The following is a 21,559-nucleotide window of genomic DNA, read 5'->3' as shown; positions in this document are numbered from 1 at the left end:
TTGGGCGGGGGTGGGGCGCCCCTCGGTCAACCTGGGGGTACACGGGGTGCCGCGAGGTCTCTGCCAGCCTGAGGGGTCCCTGCTCCGCGCTCCCTGTCGCGGCGCGGACACGTCGGGGCTCCGGTCCGTGCCGGTGTCTCCCCGGGCCCGGGTGGGGCCATTCCTAGCGCACTCCGCCTCGGGCGCCCCTTACGCCCGCTCGGCTCGTTTAGCTGTTGCTGCATTCAATTTCTCCGCGCCCCGCTTCTTCTTCGGGAGCTTCGGGAACTTTGCAGCGGGGCGTGTGTGGGGCTCCCTCGGCACACCCCAGGAAGAGTTTTTCCGAGTTCAGTGGGTGACAGGTGGAAGGTGTGTGTGTGTTTCGGGGAGGTGGTCCTCACCCCTCGCCTCCAGAAATGCCCTCGCTGGCATTTGGAAGGCGCGAGGGAGTGTGAACTCGAGTTGCCCCCTCGGCCTGAGCGAGCCGGGCGCTGCAGGCAGACGGGAACCGCTCAGTCCTGGAAGAGGCGCCCAGCACATGGGCCGGGGGCGTCCTCCGCGGCCGCTGCTTCCTAAAGCAAGCGTGAGGGTCCCTGCACTCACCACCAGTCCCACGCCCACCTCCGGCCAGAGCTCTTAGTGGAAAAACTCCAGTCTTAAGGCTGAGCTGCAGGATTTATTCCACCTCAAGGAAGAACCTGAGAGTTTAGTGCTGCTTATTGTCAGCACTATAGCAGCAGGAAGGCCCTGGCAGCCGGATCTTTCCAGTCCTAATCTACATGAGTGTTGGTGATTTCATAGATTACCAGCCCTAGCGTGCTGTTTGGATCGGAACTTTGTGAATGGAGGCTGCTTTAATCAAATGCAGGATCTCGACACCTACAGGGTAGAAGGACAATAGAAGAAACAAGAAAATCCAAGTAGACATTTCTCCAGACCTTCTTAAGCCAACCCTGATGACAGTTTAGGCATCAGGGAAAGGCTGTTGGGTGTTTTTTGAAGAGACAAGGCTGAGAAGAAATGGAGAAAACAGAATAAGACTTTCTCACCAGAGCCTGTGAATTTCTCCTGTGGGTTGGACTTTTGGGGTTGCCTTATTACTAAAGTATACCTATGTGCCTATTACTTAGTCACCTGAGAGGCCCTTTCAAAGATTTCTTCCTCTCAACCTCCTGATTGCTTTAAAGGGAGCTATGGCCTGTGGTTTTGCAGGTGGTGCCAGAATTAAGTCTTCTGTGTGTATGTGTGTGTGTGTGTGTGTTGCATGAGTGTGTGAGGTGTGAGGGAAGTAGTATTTGGAGGGGATGTAAAACAAGTATAAATTGGCCTAGCTGCCTCTAGAAAGGCTGTTAGTGAGCTGGCATGGAAATTTACCTGGCTTACCTTTTGGATTTAGTCCAAACCTGCTCAGGTGTTTCTGGAGAGGATAGGATTCCAGCTAGGCAGACCAGATAATTTAATGCTTGCCATTTGTTGGAGCAACAGAAACAGAAACTGGAAGGGTTACATGTTTGAACTCCAAATTCAAGGGTCAGCAACCTTTTACCCTCAGTGTAACTGGGATAGTTAAGGAAACCAGCTGGGATGAGATCTATAGGCCTAAGTAAGGAGAATCAAGATTCGTAGTTGGAGGATGTTGTCTAGGATACAGCCATACCTCAGAAATATTGTGAGTTTGGTTTCAAATCACTATAGTAAAGCAAGTATCACAATAAAGTGAGTCATAATCTTTTTGCTGGGAGAGTCTTGCCTTCAGTTTGTAAAAAACGCAACACCTGTGAAGCGCAGTAAAGTGAAGTGCAATAAAATGAGGTATGCCCGTATCTTAAATGGGATTTGCATACTACCTGCTTTAGGATGAAAGAGATAATTGCTTGCTAGAAATGCAGATATCTGAGCAATACTTCAGACGTCTTAAATCAGAATCTCTGAGACTTGGAGCTCAGCAATTTGCATTTTAAACACCCCCACCTCCATAAGTCACATGTATCAAGCACCTACTGTATTCATGCATGTTTTAAGCTCTAAGAGTACAGTGGGGAGATGACAGCCAAGAACCTGTTTTCTTGGAAGCTACATCCTAGTTGAGAAATTAGACAATAAAGAAGTAAAAAATTATACAAATAATTTTAGATAGTGATGAGTGCTATGCAAGTTCTACAGGGCCTCGTTTGCCAGGGTGAAAATATTTGGATTTTAGCTTAAATGCGGAGGAATGATGTAATCTGGTTTACTTTTTTGAAGATCGACTTGGCTATTGTGTATAGAATGGGTTATGGAATGGGTATGGTAGTAGTAGAGGAGATCGCCTTTGTGTAAAGGCGTGATGGAGACAGGTGGAGAGACAGGATGTATTTTGGAGATAGAGTTAACTGAACTTACTGATGTGGGAGGAAAGAAGAGGTAGGAATCTTCTAATGTATACCTAAGGTTGCTAATCAATCTCTGTGTGTGTGTGTGTGTGTGTGTGTGTGTGTGTGTGTGTCAGAGAGAGAGAGAGAAGGAGGGATGAGAGAGAGAGAGAGAGAGAGAGAGAGGGGTAGGTGGGGACGGTGGAGTAAAGAAGTGATCAGGCCTCAGTTGGAAAGCCCCCAATGATAATAACTGATATTTAGTGTACATATGCTGTGTACCTGGTACTGTGGTAGTAAGTGTAATAACAAGACTCCTGTGAAATAGTAATTGTTGTCATCATTTTGCAGATGTGAAAACAAGCTCAGAAAGGTTGAGTATGTTGCTCAAGGCCACTCAGCTTAGTGTTGGAGCTGGGGCTTATACGTGGGTTGGCCTGACTCCAAAGCCCTGGCTCTTGCCATTACGCTGTGCTGCTTACAAACTGTCTGCTCCTGTCCAGACCATTTCTGGGAGTAACAGATAATTTGGCAGATGCATGTGGCAACTTTCAATTGTTGTAGATCAGTAACGTTAGACCAGTAACTAGTAGAATAGAAAATAATTACTCTCATTTGGTGTTCCTGAGTGAGAGAGAAGGTGCATAGAGAATGTACAAAGTAGTACACAGAAGGTGCCCGGTAATTGGGTTTCTCTGAGGAGAAGCCAGAGTGATGCCTACCACTCCACCCGGTGCTTTGACCTTCATGTCATGACCACCAGAGAAGCCATGTGCTGGATTCTTCTTTCATCTCTTCACATAGCTAATTAATGTTTTGTTCTTTATGTTTGCATCCAAAACGAGCTTTCCTATGCAGAGCCAGAAGTTTCAGAGGACTGGTTGGAAAAATTTGTATTAAAAAGAGTTAGAAATCAGTAGTGAGAAAATAATTATAAAGGTAACTACTATTTATTGATTGTCTTCTCTGTGCCAGGCATCTGTTGTCTCCCTTACACGTTCATAACAAACTTTTAAGTTAAAATTAATAGGTGATACATTTATGTAATATAAAATTCAAAAGATGAAAAAGTTTGCTGTGAACATTGTTCTTCCTGTTCTGTTGCCCAGCCAGCTGGTTCCCTTTCCCCAGAAGTAACTGATATTAAAGCAATTTCTTGTGTCCTCCCACAAATTATGTATATTCAAGCAGTTGTACATTCATACTTTTTCTCTTTTTTACACACAAATGTAAATGTGAATGGTAGTATATAAGTGTAAATGTTTTACACACAAATGTAAATGTATCATACAAGTGCACTTTGCTTTTTTTACCCTTCAGTATTTGTAGATCTACCTGGTTCTTTTTATGGCTGCATATGGGATGCCTTTATATGGATATGCTAGAATTGGTTGTTTCTAGTCTTTTGCTATAATCAGCAGTGCTGCAGTGAATAATCTTATACGTAAATGATTTTTATGTCTACAAGTATACCTGTATGACAAATTATAGTAGATTTCAGGGTCAAGTGATAACATCTTTAGTTTTGTTAGGTAAAGCAGTATAGCATAGGGGATATATATATATAAAATCTCCAAGTATAGCATAGACTTGGAGCTAGATTGCCCAGGGGATTGCATCTTGACTCTGCCATTAAAAGTTGTGCAAGTCATTCAACCTCTCTTTGCCTCAGTTGCCTGATTTTAAAAATAGGAATAATAATAGAACCCACCTAATAGGATTGCTGCGAAGATTGTATCCATTAGTTTGTGTTTCATAACAAATCACCCCAAAACTTAGTGGCTTAAAAATTGTAACTATTTTATTTAGCTCATGAGTCTGTAGGTTGGCCGGGAGATTCTTCTAGTTTGGGCCAGCCCAGCTGAGCTCTGCTGGATTCTTTCATGCTTCCATAATCACCTGGTAGGTCAGCTGGTAGCTGGGAGATCTAGAATGGCCTCACTCACATGTCTGGTGGTTGACAGGTGAGTTGGTCTACAGGGACCTCATTTGGGATGGTATGTGACCTCTCATACTCCAGTCTAGCTCAGATTTCTTCATGTGGTGATCTCAGGGTTCCAAAGAGCAGCAAGAGATGGCAAACCCCAAAGCATAAGCCTTTTTCAGAAATCTGCCAGTGTCACATTTGCTGTTGTCCTGTTGATCAAAGCAAATATCATGGCCAAGCTCAGAGTTTGTGTGTGAGGGGACGCTTCAAGGACAGGGATACAGTCAGGGGAATCATTGCTGACATTTAGCTAACAATCTACCATGAAAATTGAGTAAGTTAGTATTTGTAAAATGACTGGTATAATGCCTGGCACATTGTAAGTTTGTTAAATTGTAAAAAGAGAAAGATTTCCAAATCGTCCTCAGTTTATACCCCCACCTGCCGTGTGCTTTCCTCCCTTTTTCTTCCTAACACTGTACCTGAGTGATTTATGCGTGGCAAGGCTGATGTTATCTGTGGAGAGGCAGATGTTCTCGATGAAAAAGTGATGCTCAGAGATATTAAGGCATTTTTCTGATGCTACAGGCCCAACAAGAATTGGAATCCTTTGTCTCTCTAACTGCGTAGCATCTCAGCTTCACTTGCCACTCTAGACAGAGATATGATTTCTGGGTCCCAAATGCTCCCATCCACTGCCCTCTTGCCTGCCCTCACATTTCGTATCCCTCATTTTCATCTCACATTCGGATCTTATTAGGTTGAGAAGGATCTGTCAATCTGTTGAAGTTTTTAACAGTGATTTTGATTTCAGCCTGGCCTACTGAATTAAAGTGTCTGCACATGCAGTGGACTCTGTTATGTCTGTGAAGGGATGATAAAGGGAAACCTGTTTTAAATTGAGAAAACCATTGATTCTGGCCTTATTTTGTTTATTCTTTCTTCCTTTCCATGTCTTATACCTTTTTGCTTCACTTTCTCCTTTACAATTCAAGAATTCCAGTCCCCAAGGGGCAGATGAAAATGTAGGAGACATCAATTCTTAGTGATTCAGGACTTCTCTGGAGACAGATTGCTTGAATTCACATCCTGCTCAGCGATTTACTAGTTGTGTGACTTGGACTGGTTAACCTGCATTAAAGGGTTTTTCTGAGGTCTGAATGATAATCTGTTCAAAGTGCTCAATTATTACATAGCAGATTACTTTTGCTTCTGTCTTTTCTGTTCTGTTTCACAATTGTTTTTCTCTAGACCTCTTCCTATGCCCTTAGATATGTCTAACGTTTACTGATTCCTTACTCTAAGTACCTTAAATGTAATTAACTCATTTAATCCTCACAGCACACCTATGAAGTAAATGCTATTTTACTCTTATGTTCAAGTGAGGAAGTGAGACACTGGCTAAGTAATTTGCCTAGCATACCACAGCTAATAAATGATGTAGCAGAGATTTTAAATCAGGCATTCTGGCACCACAGTCTGTATTCTTAATGTTTTTGCTACCAAAAAAAAAAAAAATGAGATGGAGGTCGGGGGTTTAAAATTGAGAGCTTCTGCTCTAGGTAAATTGCTGCCGAACTCACATGCAGCTTTCATCCTTGGCAACAGCTGAGTATACCCAGCTACACCTTAGACATAAATCCCAACACAAAAATGTATAAACATTCAATCCTTTTGCCAAAAGCCTTTCCACTTCAATCATTGTAATCCTAACAAGATTTCATGCGTTGTGCCTTCCTTGCAACTGAGGTGTGACACTTGAAAATACATGGGGCTTTTTTTAATGTTTGAAAATCAAGCTGGCTAGTTCTGAGTCTTGCCACCTCTTGCTCCTTTTGATGGACCGCTGCTGTGGTGGCAGACGTTTGCCAAAGCGGCAGGAGAATAAAACATAAACACTGCAGATAATAAATAACTTTCTAAATTTAGAATTGTGCATATCTTCAAGTTTTGTTTCCATGTAGACTAAATGTGATGTGATAACACTCATTAAACACATATTTAAAATGAACCTCCTACTATGCGCTGAGCATTCGTTGTGAGTGAGCAGGCTCTGCATGGCCCGATTTCTTCATCAGTCTTTCATAGTCTATCTGAGAAGATAGTTCAGTTGTTCCATAAATTGTGGTATGATGTTACAAAGGAAGAATAAGTTGCGAGGGGATTTTAGCGGGAGTTCCTAACCTAGTCTAGGGGTTTCATAAAGCCTTTCAGGCAAGGTGATGTTTAGCTAAGAGTTGATGGACGGGCAAGGGCAGTCAGAGAAAAGGAGGATGATCGCGTTCCAACTGGAATGAACAGCATTTGCAAAAGGAGAGTGAAGAATGGCATATATGAGGAAGTGAGATGCATTCAGAGTAGCTGAATGAGTAGAGTGCAGGAGAGTGTTGGCAATGGTTGTGGTTGGAAAGGTGGAGAGAGGGCAGATCATGAAAGCCTCTGTAAGTCTGAGAAGTGTCCTAAGGGCAATGAAAAGCCATTGAGAGGGTCTAAGCAGACTTTTGAAAAACAGATATTTGTTTCAGGAGGATCTTTTGGCCACAAGGTAGAGAATGGACTGGAAAGAGAAGACTGAAGGTAGGAAGACTGGTTAGGAGGCTGTTACAGTAATCTAGATGACCTGGACTAGGGGATGGTAATGGAAATGGGGAGATGTATTCTATTCGAGGTATTTAGCAGCAGAATCAGTAGGACTTGGTGACTGATAGGATGTGAAGGATAAGGGAGGAGAAGAGTTAAGAATGACAGAGTCTCAGGTTTCTGGCTTCATAAAACCATGGTGATGCTATGACCTGAGATATAAAACTCTGGAGGAAACACCAAGGCATGGAGCTTGGGAAAATTGCTTCTGTTTCGTACGCATTGAGTCTGAGTCACCTGTGAGTCATTGGAATAGAGCTATCCAGAGCAGATGATTATTAAAGTCTGTAGCGTAGAAGAAAGTTTTATTTAAAGATATAAATTTCTGAGTTATTGGCATATAGTAATAGTAATCGAAGCCATTGGAGTTATAGAACACCACTAAGAAAATATATTTATAAACAGTGGTTCACAAAATCTGTTATACGTAAAAATCACTTGGGGAGCTTGTTAAAAGTGCAGATTCCTGAGCAACACCTCCTAAGTTGCTAATTTTATAGATCTATGGTCAGAAACTGGAGTATGCAATGTCTAGTAGAGCTGACAATATGCATAATCCACAAGCCAGCCATTTCACCCTTAGTTATGTGTCCTAGAGAATATCTAGCATTCAGTGACCTACACTTTTTTGAAAAGGAAATATTTAATGTATAAAAAAGATATAAAGAACAATACATTGGTATCCACCACAAATTAAAAAATTACTAAGATAGACTGTAGTATATTTATGAAGTGGAATACTACTCAGCCATAAAAAGGAATAGACTACTGCACATGCATGAACATGGATGAATCTCAAGCTAGACACAAAAGTGTACATACTGTATGATTCCATTTATATGAAATTCTAGAACAGGAAAAATTAAGTTATGGCGCTAGAAATCAAAACAGTATTTGCTGATAGGGATTGACTAGGAAGGGGCATGAGGGAATCTTTCGGAATGATGGAAAGGGGTTCTTGATATGGGTGTGGTGTTATATGGGTGTATACATTGGTCAAACTCATTGGACTGTACACTTAAGATATGTTTAAATGTAAATTATATCTCAATAAAAGACTCTACTACAAAAAAAGCAATAGAGATGGAGCTCTCCTAGTACCTTTCCTTCCAACCATAGGTAGCTTCTGTCCTGAATTTAGCATACCTATGTACTTTAATGCTTTTATTATATATGCTTGTATCCTTAAGTAATATATGCTATTATTTTGCATGTCTTTAGACTTTATATATCACACACACGTATATGTGTATGAATGTATGTATTCTGTAATTTGCTTTTTTTCTCAATATTATGTACATGAGATTCATCTATTTGATATCGGTAACTGATCATGCATTTTTAAAGCTAAGTATATTTATTTATCGGAATACTACATAATTAAGTTATCCTTTCTCTTTTGCTCTGTATTTAGGTTGTTTCAAAAGCATTGCTGCTATGGTTTTGTGTATCTACTTGTTTGTGAGTGCTAGGGTAGAGTATTGGGGCTGTAGGATTAAACATACTGTCTGTTCTAGATATTGCCATACTCTTCTTCAAAGACACTTATCAGAAGTCTATGAATGGCCTATATTTTTACCAAACACTTGGTACTGTCAGACTTAAAATATTTTTGCAAATCTGAAATTTGAAATATTATCTCATTATGGTTTTAATTTATGGTTCCCTGATTAGTAGTACGGTTGAACATATATATTTTTATGTATACATTGGCCCTTTGAGTTTCCTCTTCTATGATTATCTGTTCATATCTTTTACCCATTTGTCTTTTGGATCATTTTTTTCTTACTGAGTTGCAAGTATATTTTTCTAGTTTATCTTGTTTTTAAATAGAATATTTTCGATGAATTTTAATGTATTTGAGGTTATCTGTTCATTCCTTTATGGTGTATGCTTTTTGTTTCATAAGGAATTCTTTCATGTCTGAAGACTAAAGATATTTACCTACGTTTTCTAATAAGAGTTTAAGTTTTACCTTTAATATTTAGACCATTAATCCACTTGGAATTAGATTTAGTGTATTAAGTGAGATAGGGATTCAGTCTTTCCTCCATATAATCAATTTCTGGCAAAACTTATAGAATATTCATCCTTTCCTCACCAATGTGTATTGCTACCTTTGTCATATATCAAGTTTTCATACCTGGATAAGTCTATAGGCTCTTTATTCAGATCTTAGTTATTATTTATAGTAAGTCTTGACATTAGGTAAGATCACCCCATTTCATTTTGAATACATTTAAATGTTTTATTCATGGCTATATCTACTGCCTAGAACAGCGGCAGGCCCATAGTAGGGATTCAATAAATATCTATTGAATGACTGAAGGAATCTCATCTGGTGCCAGCTAAATAAATAGCCCAACAGTTTGCCGACATGCTGGACAGTGTTTTACCTTTGAGGAAAGGAAGAGGAGGCCATTTGGAGCCCTGTCTCTTGGTCCCACTCTCCCTTGCTCTCAGTTGCCTTTTGTTCCTTCTCTTTCAAACTAGGATCTCGAAGAATGAATCTTCTGCAGACCCAACAGAATGGCTACAGCCTGCAAGTTCAGGGTTTTGTGAGAATGAGATTGCTGTTAATTGTGACTTTGGTGGGTTCTGATCACAAGTTGTAGATAGCTCTGCTGAGGCCTTTTGAAGTCTGGCCAATATCTGGGCCCTTAAGCCTTGGAAATAGGACAGGGGGTCATCTAAAATTAGGTCTTCCATGCATCTTTTAACATCTTTATTTTGTACACTAGTGTTACTTCAAAATAGACTTCTTCCTGTAGTATAGATCTTGGCATGTTTAGTTAATAATAGAAAGAACCACCATTCACTTAATGATTGCTATGTGTAAGGCATTATGCTCAGGAAATTGACTCTTTGAAACCATATTTTTCATTGACTCTTTGAAACCATATATTTTTTTCCTTTTTGCCATAGCGATATTTATTCTTTCTTTCATTCATCTAACATTCTTGAGCTCTTGGGCTGAATTAGGGACTGGGACTGCCAAAATACACAACTTCTGAGTACCAGGAACTGTTTAGTGAGGGCCAGACTTTTTAACACATATTCACCATGCAGTGTGATGATTGGATTAACAGAAGCTTATCCAAAAGACAGCCTAGAAAAGAGCATCATTAACTTCGAGGGACAAGGAAGGACAATTGTGTTGTCAGGGGAATCTAGGAAGATGGTTTTAAGTAGGACATGAACCCTAAACGTAATGTTAAAGTTCTGTGTATTCTCTCAAGCTTGATCTGATTACTCTAGCCTTCCCCTGCTCTGTCTTCCGTCTTGATTCATCGATGGTTTCTTGTCCATAACGTCCTTCCTCAACTACAATTTTTCAAATTAACTTTTTAACAGCTTCACTGAGGAAAGATTTACATATTGTAAAACTACCAATGTTAAGTGTATAATTCACTGATAGTAAATTTGCTGAGTCAAAACCATTATTTAAAATATTAACCCATTTAACAGGGAAACTGGGGTACAGAGAAATGAAGTGTCCTATCTATGCATATCCCACCAATAATTGGAAGAGTAGGAATACAGACTAGTGTAATGGCTTGTTAAAGCATATTTCAGTTTTTAACAGGAAAATAAGCCCATGGAGTTCTTCATCATAAGGGCACCTTCTTTATTACCTTAGAATCTAAAGACTAGGTATGTTATAACTGGAAAGTGTCATTCACAGAAGGTTCGGGTAAAAACACTGGGAAAGAATGCTATATTAGGTGTTTTTTGAAATGTGAGTAAAATACCTTGAGTCGAACCAATACACAGCATTAGCCAAACAAAAAACCAACATTAAAAAACTTAAAAAAATAGTTGAACTAACAATGTGTATAATAAAGCCACAAATTAAAATATGTATTTTCAATGTTATTAATAAACCACTCTGGTTACTTATATTCTAAACCTTTATGCTTATTATTGGGCTTTCCAGGGTATTTATAAACATTAATTTCCTAATGGAGAATATTTTCTTCCCCTCACCCCCCAGGAGGATCTGGAAGCACCCTGGCATGAGCCAAAGTGGTGTTCACTACTCCAGGTGAGGCTTCTACAGGGCTGTGGTCCACAGGCCACAGGCTGACCCGCAGGGATTAGAATGGACCAGAGGATATTTTCTTATTCTTACCCCCAAGCAAGTTGTGACATGTAATCGTCTAACAGGCAGTTCAAAGTAGTGAGGCTCTCCACTTTTTCCAGCTGAAATTATGGAGTTTGAAATGTTCTGACAATTGAATTAGCTGATTGGTGTAACAATAGCAAATGCTTTATAATTTGTGTTGCCTTCAGAGATGGCAGAAATTAGGCTGCTGATAATGGACTGCAATTATGTGGACTGTGAAAGACCACCCTGCTGTCTTCATTGGAGAGGGGGGTTGGGGAGAGGACAGCTGCTCCTGCCTTTCTATTTTGAATTATGCTTTACATGCTGCATTTCTGATTTTTTAATATATTAATGCTGGGAAAATGGCAACAGACGAGATATTTGTTGACGAGCTATCCTCAATAAAAGACGGGCTCATACACAGCCCATGCAGAGTGCTCTGCTGGGTTATGCATTCGCCATTCTAATAGTGGAATCAAATGTGCAGAAACTCTTCCCTGCCCCAACTCTTGGATCAGGAAACTACAGGAATCATTTCAATTCAACATTGGGACACTCAGGCAGAGGTAACTTTTCAGCTCAATATCAAAGAAAGTAGATCTGAGATCATTCTAAGTTCAATATTTTATTTCCTATTCAGTAAACAAAGGCTAGGTCAGAGTCAGTTTTTAGGAAGCAACTTAATTCCTTCCCTAAAGCATGGGTCGACAGACTATTTCTTTGAAGGATCAGATAGCATATGTATTAGGCTTTGTGGGTCATATAGACTCTTGTCACAACTACGTAACTCTGCCATTATAATGCGAAAGCAGCCATAGGCAATACATAAAATAAGTGTGGCAGTGTGTCCCAATAAAACTTTATGGACATTGAAATATGAATTTTATATAATTTTCACATGTCATAAAATATTATTCTTCCAATTTATTTTCGATCATTTAAAAATGTTCAAATTATTTAACAGGTTGCTGGATTTGGCCTGTGGGCCATAATTTGCTGGTAGCATTAGAGATTCTCCTGTGTTACAGTTATGTCTACAACTTTCCAGTATGTGAACGACCCTTTATTGTCACACCCCATCCTCATACTCAATGGATTATACAGAGCTACATGGACAGAAAACCAGAAACCCATCCCAAACAAAGATATTTGCCTCCTCATACACCCACACATGCTCCTACCTGTTTTAATTTGATATTCATGGCACCCTTTCCTAATTACAAGAGATCTTGTTCCTATCCTTTGGGATCCTGGTAAGTTACATTAATTAGAAACTTAGAATTATGCATTGAATTAAAAATAAATCAGTTATCATTCAGCAGAATGTCATTACTTCCTTTGCAGAAGTGAATACATTTGTTTATCTTTGGATAATTGCTCATTATAAGTTATAAAATGAAATTACATTAGAATGTTACAAGCTGTGTATTCTGCAAGTTTATTAAAGTTCCATTTGAATAGATATTTTTTAGTGCTTGTGAAAAGTGGTTAATTGGGATGCAGATGGTCCTTCCAAACTGTGGACAGGTGAAAGAATTGTTCGGGCATACCAGTTATTAGTTGGTCAGTTGCATGGATACTCTGAATGAGACCCAGGAGCAAGTTAGAGTTCACCAGTGCTCAGACACTTGGTGCTCAAATAATGATTCGCTGGAGACAACATTATACTGTGGCATCTGAACTAAAGTCTGACACACACAGGCTTGTGGTCTTGCACCACTCTGAGCCTCATTTTCCTCCTGTGAAATGGGGAAGAAATAGTTTATGTGAAGGCACTTTTTGTAAACTCTAAAGTGCTGTCCATATGAAACTATTACTGTTATTTGTTAAGTCAATGCAGTTCTTTGTTCATAGTTCACAAACCTGACTGATTATTAGAATCATTTGTGGGAGTAGTGGGAGTGGAGCTCCAGGAAAATACAGATTTCCAGTCTCACCACAGTCTTACTGAATCAGAATTTCTGTGAGCAGACCTGGAAGTCTATATTTTTAACAGATTCCCCTGGTAATTATGATATGTTTGGGAAACTCCATTTTGTTCATAAGCCTCGGTTGATGGATTTAAGAAAACCAAGTACTTCCCTCTTAATCCTAGCCTGGACTTTCCCCCTAAAAGTTCATGCCATTTGTTTTCAAAGCTAGTCAGGGACTAGGAAGAGAGAAGGTCAGGAAGAACAAGAATTGTGTTCACTTCATTTTCTTAGGTGTGTCTGTTGCAGCAAGTAGAAATAGAGGAAGGACTGGTGCTTTGATGTACAAACGAGTGAATGAGCCCATTGTGTTTCCCCTCTGCCAGCTCCCCTCTGCAGCCGGGAGGTTTACAGTGTCGTTTTCACTCTCTCCTGTGCGTTGAAGCATGTTTGCAAAAGCATGAGATTCAGCACCCTGTGAATGTACAGCAGGTTGACAATATCCTTTCCAGTTTTGCTACTCAAAACTCATCATCGAAGATGTTTTTTTCCAGTTATTTCTGGAAATAGTACAATTGTGATGTTGGCACATACAGATCACAGACACAAAAAGAATCTCAGTAGTACTAAAAAGATAAATTGATTCGGCATTTATCACATTTTCTGCATTGCCACTAATTTACATGTGAGTAATTGTAGATTTCAAATGAACGAAAGCATCCACCTCCACATGAGCAGCCCAGATTGTTTTCAGCAGTACTCAGTAGTATATACACACACACAAATGCTCTCTAGTAGTACATTGAAACTTTCTAGTGTTGAGGAGCCATACAAAGTATTCCCCTGTTTACAGAATTCCTTCCACAAATATTATCTATATTTTCCTGATATTTGTCATAAATTTACATGAGATATGGCCTCATAGTCTTTATATCAGAAGTTCACAGTCTTGGTAAGAGATGGTCATGACTATCACTTCAGAAAAAGTTAGCTTTCATGTTTGTTATACTAATCATATTTACAAATTATATTCATTATAAAAGAATTTTTCCCATGGAAAAATAATAAGATCAATATATCTACTCTGTATGTAGCCTGGTCCTTTATTTCAAGGGTCCCCAACCCCCGAGCCGCAGACTGGTACTAGTCTGTGGCCTGTTAGGAATTGGGCTGCACAGCATTTGGTGAGTGGCGGGCAAGAGAATGAAGCTTCATCTGTATTTGCAGCCGCTGCCCAGCACTAACATCACCACTTCAGCTCCACCTCAGATCATCACGCATTAGATTATCATAGGTGCACCAGTCCCTATGGTTGGGGACTGCTGCTTTATTTCATAATCTATTTGTATTTATTCCATTTATTATTTTATCAATTTGATGGAGATACTATGAAAGTAAGTAAATGCTTAACACATGTTTGAGTGACTAAAAGTATATATCTTCTACATTTAATGTTAGATATGCTCATACCTATTGTTCAGCATCCATTTCTAGCGTTAGCTCTCTCCAGAAGATGACTTTGGATGCTAAGTCTCCACACTATGGCTCTGAATCTTCAGAGATAAATTTCCAGCAAAGTCCTAAATACCTTTCTTCTCCTAAAAGGTCCTCAAACTCAGTATGTCAAAAATGGAACCTACCTTTTACTCTCAAACTTGATCCTCTTCTTGGGGTTCTTATTTCAGGGAGCCTCCCTGCCATCTCCCAGATGCCGCGGCTTCAATCTTTGACATCTCTCTGACTCTTTCTCTCAGTCCTAATCAGGGGCTTATACTGTTGAGTGAATCTTTGTCTTTTCTCCCTTCTACCACTACCCTCCTACTTTTAAATCTTTGATTCTCAAACCAGGGTCCAAAGAGTTTTAAGGGGCTCCATACAAATATTCTTGGAAATTTTAGTGTTTTTCATCATACATTTTTACGGTTTCTGTTTTCATGTTTAGGATAATCTAGCAAAATGAACACCTACGTGTTTGTAATCTTTAAGATTTATACCTGAGTTCTGCCACTGATTTTAATGTCCGGTGTTTGTTTATGTGTTGACTCTAAATTGGGCAGGTCTTCTTCTGGGCTTTCATGGTGCCCATCTTTGTCTAGGTAGAACTCCTCGCATATGGTTGTAGTCATTGTGTATAGACTGTTTGAGTCTATTTTCACCTCCATACACATTCCTATGTTTGGCTACAGTTATTTTAATATTTATGTAGTATTTAGTCATGTTGATAGATGACATTTGGCTTAAACCATCCCTTATTTTTAGACTTTTGGATTATTTTTATTTGTTGGTTGAATGACATAGTTAAAAACATCTTTGAACTAAGTTATTTTTCTCTCATCTAGATTTTCTTGGGAATCCCTTGGGAATTACTAAATCAAAAGGCACGAGCAGTTTTATTCCTCTTGTAACATGATCCTAGGCTTTTTAATGAAGAGGCTTGACTGAGTTGTAATGTATGACTTCTTTTTAGACACGTTTCTTTCATTTCCATTTAAATTCTCTTTGATTTGGGGTCAAATTAGAAAGAACAAATGATGATGATTATCTTTCTGCCACTTCACTGTCGTTGCTTCTCTGGACCATTCTCTCATCCTCCAGTCTTTAGCCACGCCTTCAGAAATGTGTAAAATGTATATTACAGCAGCCTGAGTAATGTTTCAACAGGCAAATCTAAAGATTTAATCTAATCATGCTCAAATGAAGCAGAAGCTTTCCGTTGCCTGTAAAATAAAATTCAACTACACTGTCAGGGCGTACAGAGCCCTTAAGACATGGCTTGTTTCCCTATCTAGGCTTATCGTTGGCTGCTGCCCAGATGCATGCTCTGCTCGCCCTGAAGGCACTATTTTCAGTTGGGAATGTACATACTGTTCCCTCAATCTGAAATGAACTCCCCAACCCTTTGCTTGCCCGCCTGGCATGGCCTTACTCATTCTTCAAAACTCAGTCGAAAGTCCTAAGTGCTGCTCTCTTTCAAACCCTCATTACGCCTATTCTTTTGGCTTTGTCGCCTATTTTGAAGCTCTTTGTTAATTTTTTAATCTTTTCACTTAGATTGTGAGCTCATTAAAGACAGAAATTTTGTCAGTCATTTTGTAACCCAGATTTTAATATAGTGACTAGCACATAGCTGGTCCTCAATAAGCATTTTCTGAATGAACAGAACCATTATTTTGATTTACTTGTTTGTAGGTAGACTACTTCTAGGTAAGTCTACTTATATGTAAATTGAGAATCCATTTATAGTATATATGGTAATTCTCAACTGTCCAGAATATCAATGTGTTAAAAACAAAAACAAAAACAAAACACCTCTCTCCCTATTTTTTTAAAGGGTAGTAGTTGTAATTTTGTTTATTAGTTAAACTGTAAACCCTAGCTATAAGCTACATGAGGAGACACTTAGTTCACCATTATATTCCCCAAGCTTAGTACTCATACCTGACACCCAGTTAGTATTCAATAACTAATCATTGAATGAGTCAATAGATGAATGAACGAAATTTTGAGAAAGGCACTAACCATATGGTATGTCACTAACCTTGACAGGTGGGAATTTACTACATTTATGTGTACATATCTGTCCTATTTTATTCACCATTCTTTCAATGTGTCCATGTAATTCACTCCTTTTCTTGATAATCTCTATGCCATCTCCCACCTCTACCATCATGACTCTGAGGGCCTTTTTGAACCATGCCATCTCCTGCTTATCTCTTTAATAGGAGATGACTTGGAGATGTCAGCTATAAGCCAGGAAGCTAATACCTTGGTGTAGTAGGCAAGTTAGTGCTTTTGCCCCCACCCCCATTCCCCAACAAGGAGGCACGCAGTTTCTAAGGCTGGCTTCCTCATTTATTTCCAATCATCAAATCTAAATTAGCCAACATCCTGTTGTTCTGAGGGATAAATAAGTCACATCTGCATGACCGAGCTGATTTATAGAGACCTGATGTTATCCAGAGCCTGAAGCCAAAATCTGAAGAGGTCATTTTGAGGGAAGCATGAAGTATTATCAGAGAGAGATCACATCCCCTTTTTCTGTGTTGAATCTCCTTGGGGTGTATGTCTCATTTCTTGGTATCATGGTGAGAATTTGCATGATTTTGACTACAGCCTATTACGAGAACCAAGAAATTCCATCTACTACTTAGCTTCTCTCTTGAATTACTAGACCTTTTAAAAAGCTTTATAAAGGAAAAAACAAACTGAGGTAGTAATTAATGGAGGGGAGGGAGTAACATGGTGTTGCAAGGAAAAATGATCTTCAGCTGTGTATAGGAATGATGTAAGCCGGAGACAAAAGAAAGAAACTTGGAATGGCAGCAAAAGTCTGCTGTTTGGTTCACTAAAAAAGGTATTATACATTCTCAATGACCTTCCCTCAGGCTTAGGACTTCTATTGAAGCCATGCTGTGTGAAAGCTAAGGTCTTAATTGAAAATAGAATGTATTGAGCCAGTATTTATTACAGTTATAATTAATGCTAACTGCTCTCAAATACATTCTTCTTATAATTCTTAAAGGACTGCTGGAAGTTTTGTAGTCCTGAACATTGTTTACCTTTAGCTGAAGGGCTAGCTAGAGACAACAGAGTCCAGTAAGCATAGACCAGGGCCTGGGTGTCTAAGTGGCAGAGGCCAATGTATCTATGTCAGATGAAGTATTGTACCCACATGGCAGGTGGTACAAAATGAGGCTAACTCCTATGTCAGGACGTGGGTGAGCATTCCAGGAGCAAGCGAACAGTGCTTGGCATACAGGAGAGAGCTGAAAATCAAATGAAAGAGTACTAGTGAGGGCAGAGGAAGGCAAGGGCTTACATCTGATATAGATGTAGTGTTTCTCTCATTCCATATTTAAGGCCAGTACAGTTTCCTTGGCTCTGACATTCAGAGGAAGCTGATGTCTTAGGGTTCTCCAGAGGAACAGGCCAGTAGGGTATGTGTATATGAGGAGATGTATTACAGGAATTAGCTTATGTGGTTGTAGAGGTCAAGAAGTTCCATAGTCTACTGTCTGCAACTAGGAAAGCCATGTTGTAATTTAGTCCGAGTCTGAAAGCCTAGGAATCAGCTGATGGTCTAAGTCCTGAATTTAAGTCTGAAATCCAGAGAACCAGAAACGCTGCTGTGATGTCCAAGAGCAGGAGAAGGTGGATGTCTCAGTTCAAGCAGAGGGAGCCATTTTGCCTTTCCTCTGCCTCTTTCTTTTCAGGCCTCAACTGACTGGACATGCCCACCCACACTGGGGACGGCCTTCAACTTTATTCAGTTCGTCGGTTCAAATACTAATCTCTTCCAGAAAGAGCTTCACAGACACACTCATAAATAATATTTTACCAGCTATCTGGGCATCCCTTAGCCCAGTCAAGTTGACACATAAAAATAACTATAACAGCTGATTAATTCTAAGTACCTATAAAAACTTATGCATATATTCCTGGAGCCCCCATTCCCTCTCCACCATGGGCACTATAGAAAAGGCCAGGCTCTGGCAGCATAAAAGAAGAATGCGAGGTGGAGGCTAATTATAAGGATTGTGGGGGAAAAGACATATTTAGAATGGGTGGATGATTGTTGTTTGGGCCTGCAGGAATTTAGAATTCTCCAGCTACTTAGAAAAGATTTTTTTTTTTAATTTTATTGTTCTCTCACCCAAGGGAGAGGACAAAACATTTTGGATGAGCTAAGAGCTAAAGGCAGTGAGATGGGGAAGGTAGAGCATAGGCTGGGTGGGTGTTCGTTGGACCAGTTTTGCTCTTTATCTGTTTTGTGATTCTGGGCACATGAAGACTTGTGGTTTAGGGAAAAGATGTGAGACTGGGAGACAGAAGTCCTGGGTTCTAGTCCTGAATCTGCCCCAAATGAATGGCTTGTCACCAGAATTGAATCAGGAGCATGTCACTTGGATGTGAGAGTTTTAGATTGTTTAGAAAACAATGATGTTGGTTCCCAGACGTGGCTTTGACGTAGACTTTTCCTCAGTCTGAAACAAAATTGGCAGAAAGAAAATGACAATGGTTATTGACTTGTTATGAAACTAGGTCTACTCAATTTAATGATTCTCCTAAATTCTAAGATCAGGTATGTCCTAATTCTTGTGATGTTAAATTTCTTTCTTTTATGAACCGATGGTGAAAGTAGATGGTGGTCGGTTTGTTTTTTAGTGATTTTACTTGGCAAAATAAAAGTTGGTAACTTTGTTTTAATCCTTCAAATTATTTTAAAGCTAATGGTATACGAAATCCATAATGCTCAGACCAAATAACCTTTAAAGTTCCTTTCAGTTCTAACAGCTGAGGAGTCTAACCTTTTCCTGCCACTTGTTCCTGTGAAGTGAGAAACTCAAGTGTCAGTTTATGTTTGCATCATGAAACAAGCTGTGTTTTTACCTGGAAAAATCATAGTACCAGTAATAAGTATTACAGGTTTTCTTCAACTGAAACAAAACTGGAAGCATTACTTTAAATCTTAATTTGAACAAAGATTAGAACTGAAATACTCCAGAAACACTCTGTCAAACATTGCTAGCAGGAGTGTAAACAGGCCTAATGGAAGGGTCAGCAAATATTTTCTGTAAAGGAACAGATAGTAAATGTTTTAAGTTTATAGGTCACATGAGGTCTCTGTCACAAATTATTCTCTCCCCGCTCCTTTTTCTTTAAAAAAAAAAGCAAAAACAGCAACAGCAACAACAACAACCACAACAACAACTCTTTAAAAATGCAGAAACACTTTAGTTCATGGGCTGGATTTGGCCTGTGGATCATAATTTGCCAACCCCTCGTCTAGTGTCTCTGGAAAGTCATTTGGCTTTATTTGTCTCAGTTACAAATACACAGTTGTCCACAGGCTGCAGGAATTTATCCTACAGATAGGCTTGCATCTGTGCAAAATGGCCTGCATACAAGGTTACTCATAGTAGCATTGTTTGAAATATCAAATACTGGCTGCAACCTAAATATTTATTAATGGGAACTGGATAAATAATAGAATATCCATATAGCAGAATACGATAAAGTCTTCTAAAAGAACAAAGCAGCTCTTTGTAGAATAATGCCTGAGATATACCATTAAGAGGGAAAAAAACAAGGTACAAAAAATGTTTTTAGTATAATACTATTTATTTCAAAAGAATAGTGTATGTGTAAGCTTGTGTGCCTGTGTGCAAACACATGGGTACACAAGTGCTTGTACTTCTTATATATAGGATACTAGTAACTGTGATATCACTGAAGAGGGTAATTGAGTATCTTAGGAATATGGAAACTTACTTTTTACTTTATATTATTTTGCAACTTATGAGTCTAGTGCTGTGTATATATATCACCTATTCAGAAAATTTTTAATTTTTAAAGAATTGAAATGAGGGAAATAATAGTAGCTTTTAATGTGAGCAAATTCAAAGATGTTATTGCTTGAAATAGATCTGAGTCTTTCTTCAATCACAGGTGAACCCTCACTTCCCTTAAAAATGTACACTTTTGGTTCCCTTTACATGAAGGTACTTTGACAGAATAATAATCCTTTGTTAGCTTTTGATCATCTAAGGTGGTAGATACCCATCTCAAGAGTTTGGGTTTATGGTTATGTTGTTGGCAGTGTTCCTTCTGATTTTTAAAATTGTGAGCAGTCGTACTACAAGTTGACCTGAAGAATGAATATCTGTGAAGAAAGTTTAGCTTGGTAACAAAATAAAATGCATAACCATAGGATGTTGGTGCTGGACAGTTCACTGAGACCCATCTAACCCCTTGTTTGGTCAATGTCCTAAGAGGTATAGAGCTGGCCCACGTTTGGGCAGCTAATGATGGCAAAACCTTTAACTGAGACTTGCCCTGCTTTATACATACTGACGTGGGGAAGACCGTACCTCTATTGAGTGTTACTCTGTAAGTCCCAGGCTTTATTTTTCTATGTTCCTGACTCACTGGCAGGCAGAGATGTGGACTGTGGTTCCCCAACAGTCACTCTTCCCTGAGTCATAGCCGTGTCTCCATGGTCTACCATGGTGTCTCTGTTCTCTTTCTTCCCTGCCTTCCCTGCTGGGAAATTTTAAACAGCTCATTTAGTAGTTCTTTCTCCTTACCCTGACCAGAAGGCCCAGCTGCCTTCTTGGGCCCTTCCCTGAATGCTAAAGTGTTGGGGCAAAAAATAGCACTCTCTCTTCCAAAGGGACAGGGTGACTTGTGGCCAAACATTGTGGTAGGGAGAAGATGTGAGAGGCTAAGGATTCTGGGTCACTGATATTTAGACTTAGTGAGCTGAAAACAGAATAGATATAGTGTGGTAGATTGCAAGGATGGCCAGTTTTCCACCTCTCCCTGTATCCTGTATCCATGCCATTTTCAGTTCTTTTCACTAAAGAGGCAGAGTCTTCACCCTTTGAGTCTGGCCTGGCCTTGTGACTTTGGTTTTGGCCAGTAGGGTGGTGTCGTAGTGATGAAGGGTATGCCAGTTCTAAGCCTAGGCCTCAAGAGGCATTGGATGTTTCTGATGGCTCTCTCATGCTCCACCATTGCCAGGAGAACACTTTCAGAGTAGAGCCAAGTGACCCAAGTTTTCCCAGCCAAGGAATTCCCAAATCTGACCCAGGGTGATAATTATACCAGAGTAAATAATCCCAGCCGAGATCCACAGAGCCAC

General features: G+C 39.6%; 1 pseudogene; it reads right to left on the bottom strand.

Moving 5' to 3' along the window:
* The window catches only part of LOC102882603, a 26,312-nt pseudogene extending 5,389 nt beyond the window's left edge, over positions 1 to 20,923 (bottom strand).
* Between the last annotated feature and the right edge of the window lie 636 nt (positions 20,924 to 21,559).

The sequence above is a fragment of the Pteropus alecto genome, unplaced genomic scaffold, assembly GCF_000325575.1.
Source record: "Pteropus alecto unplaced genomic scaffold, ASM32557v1 scaffold76, whole genome shotgun sequence".
Taxonomy (NCBI): Eukaryota; Metazoa; Chordata; class Mammalia; order Chiroptera; family Pteropodidae; genus Pteropus; species Pteropus alecto.
Note: the sequence above shows the minus strand (reverse complement) of the source record. Positions and strands in the feature narration are given on the sequence as shown.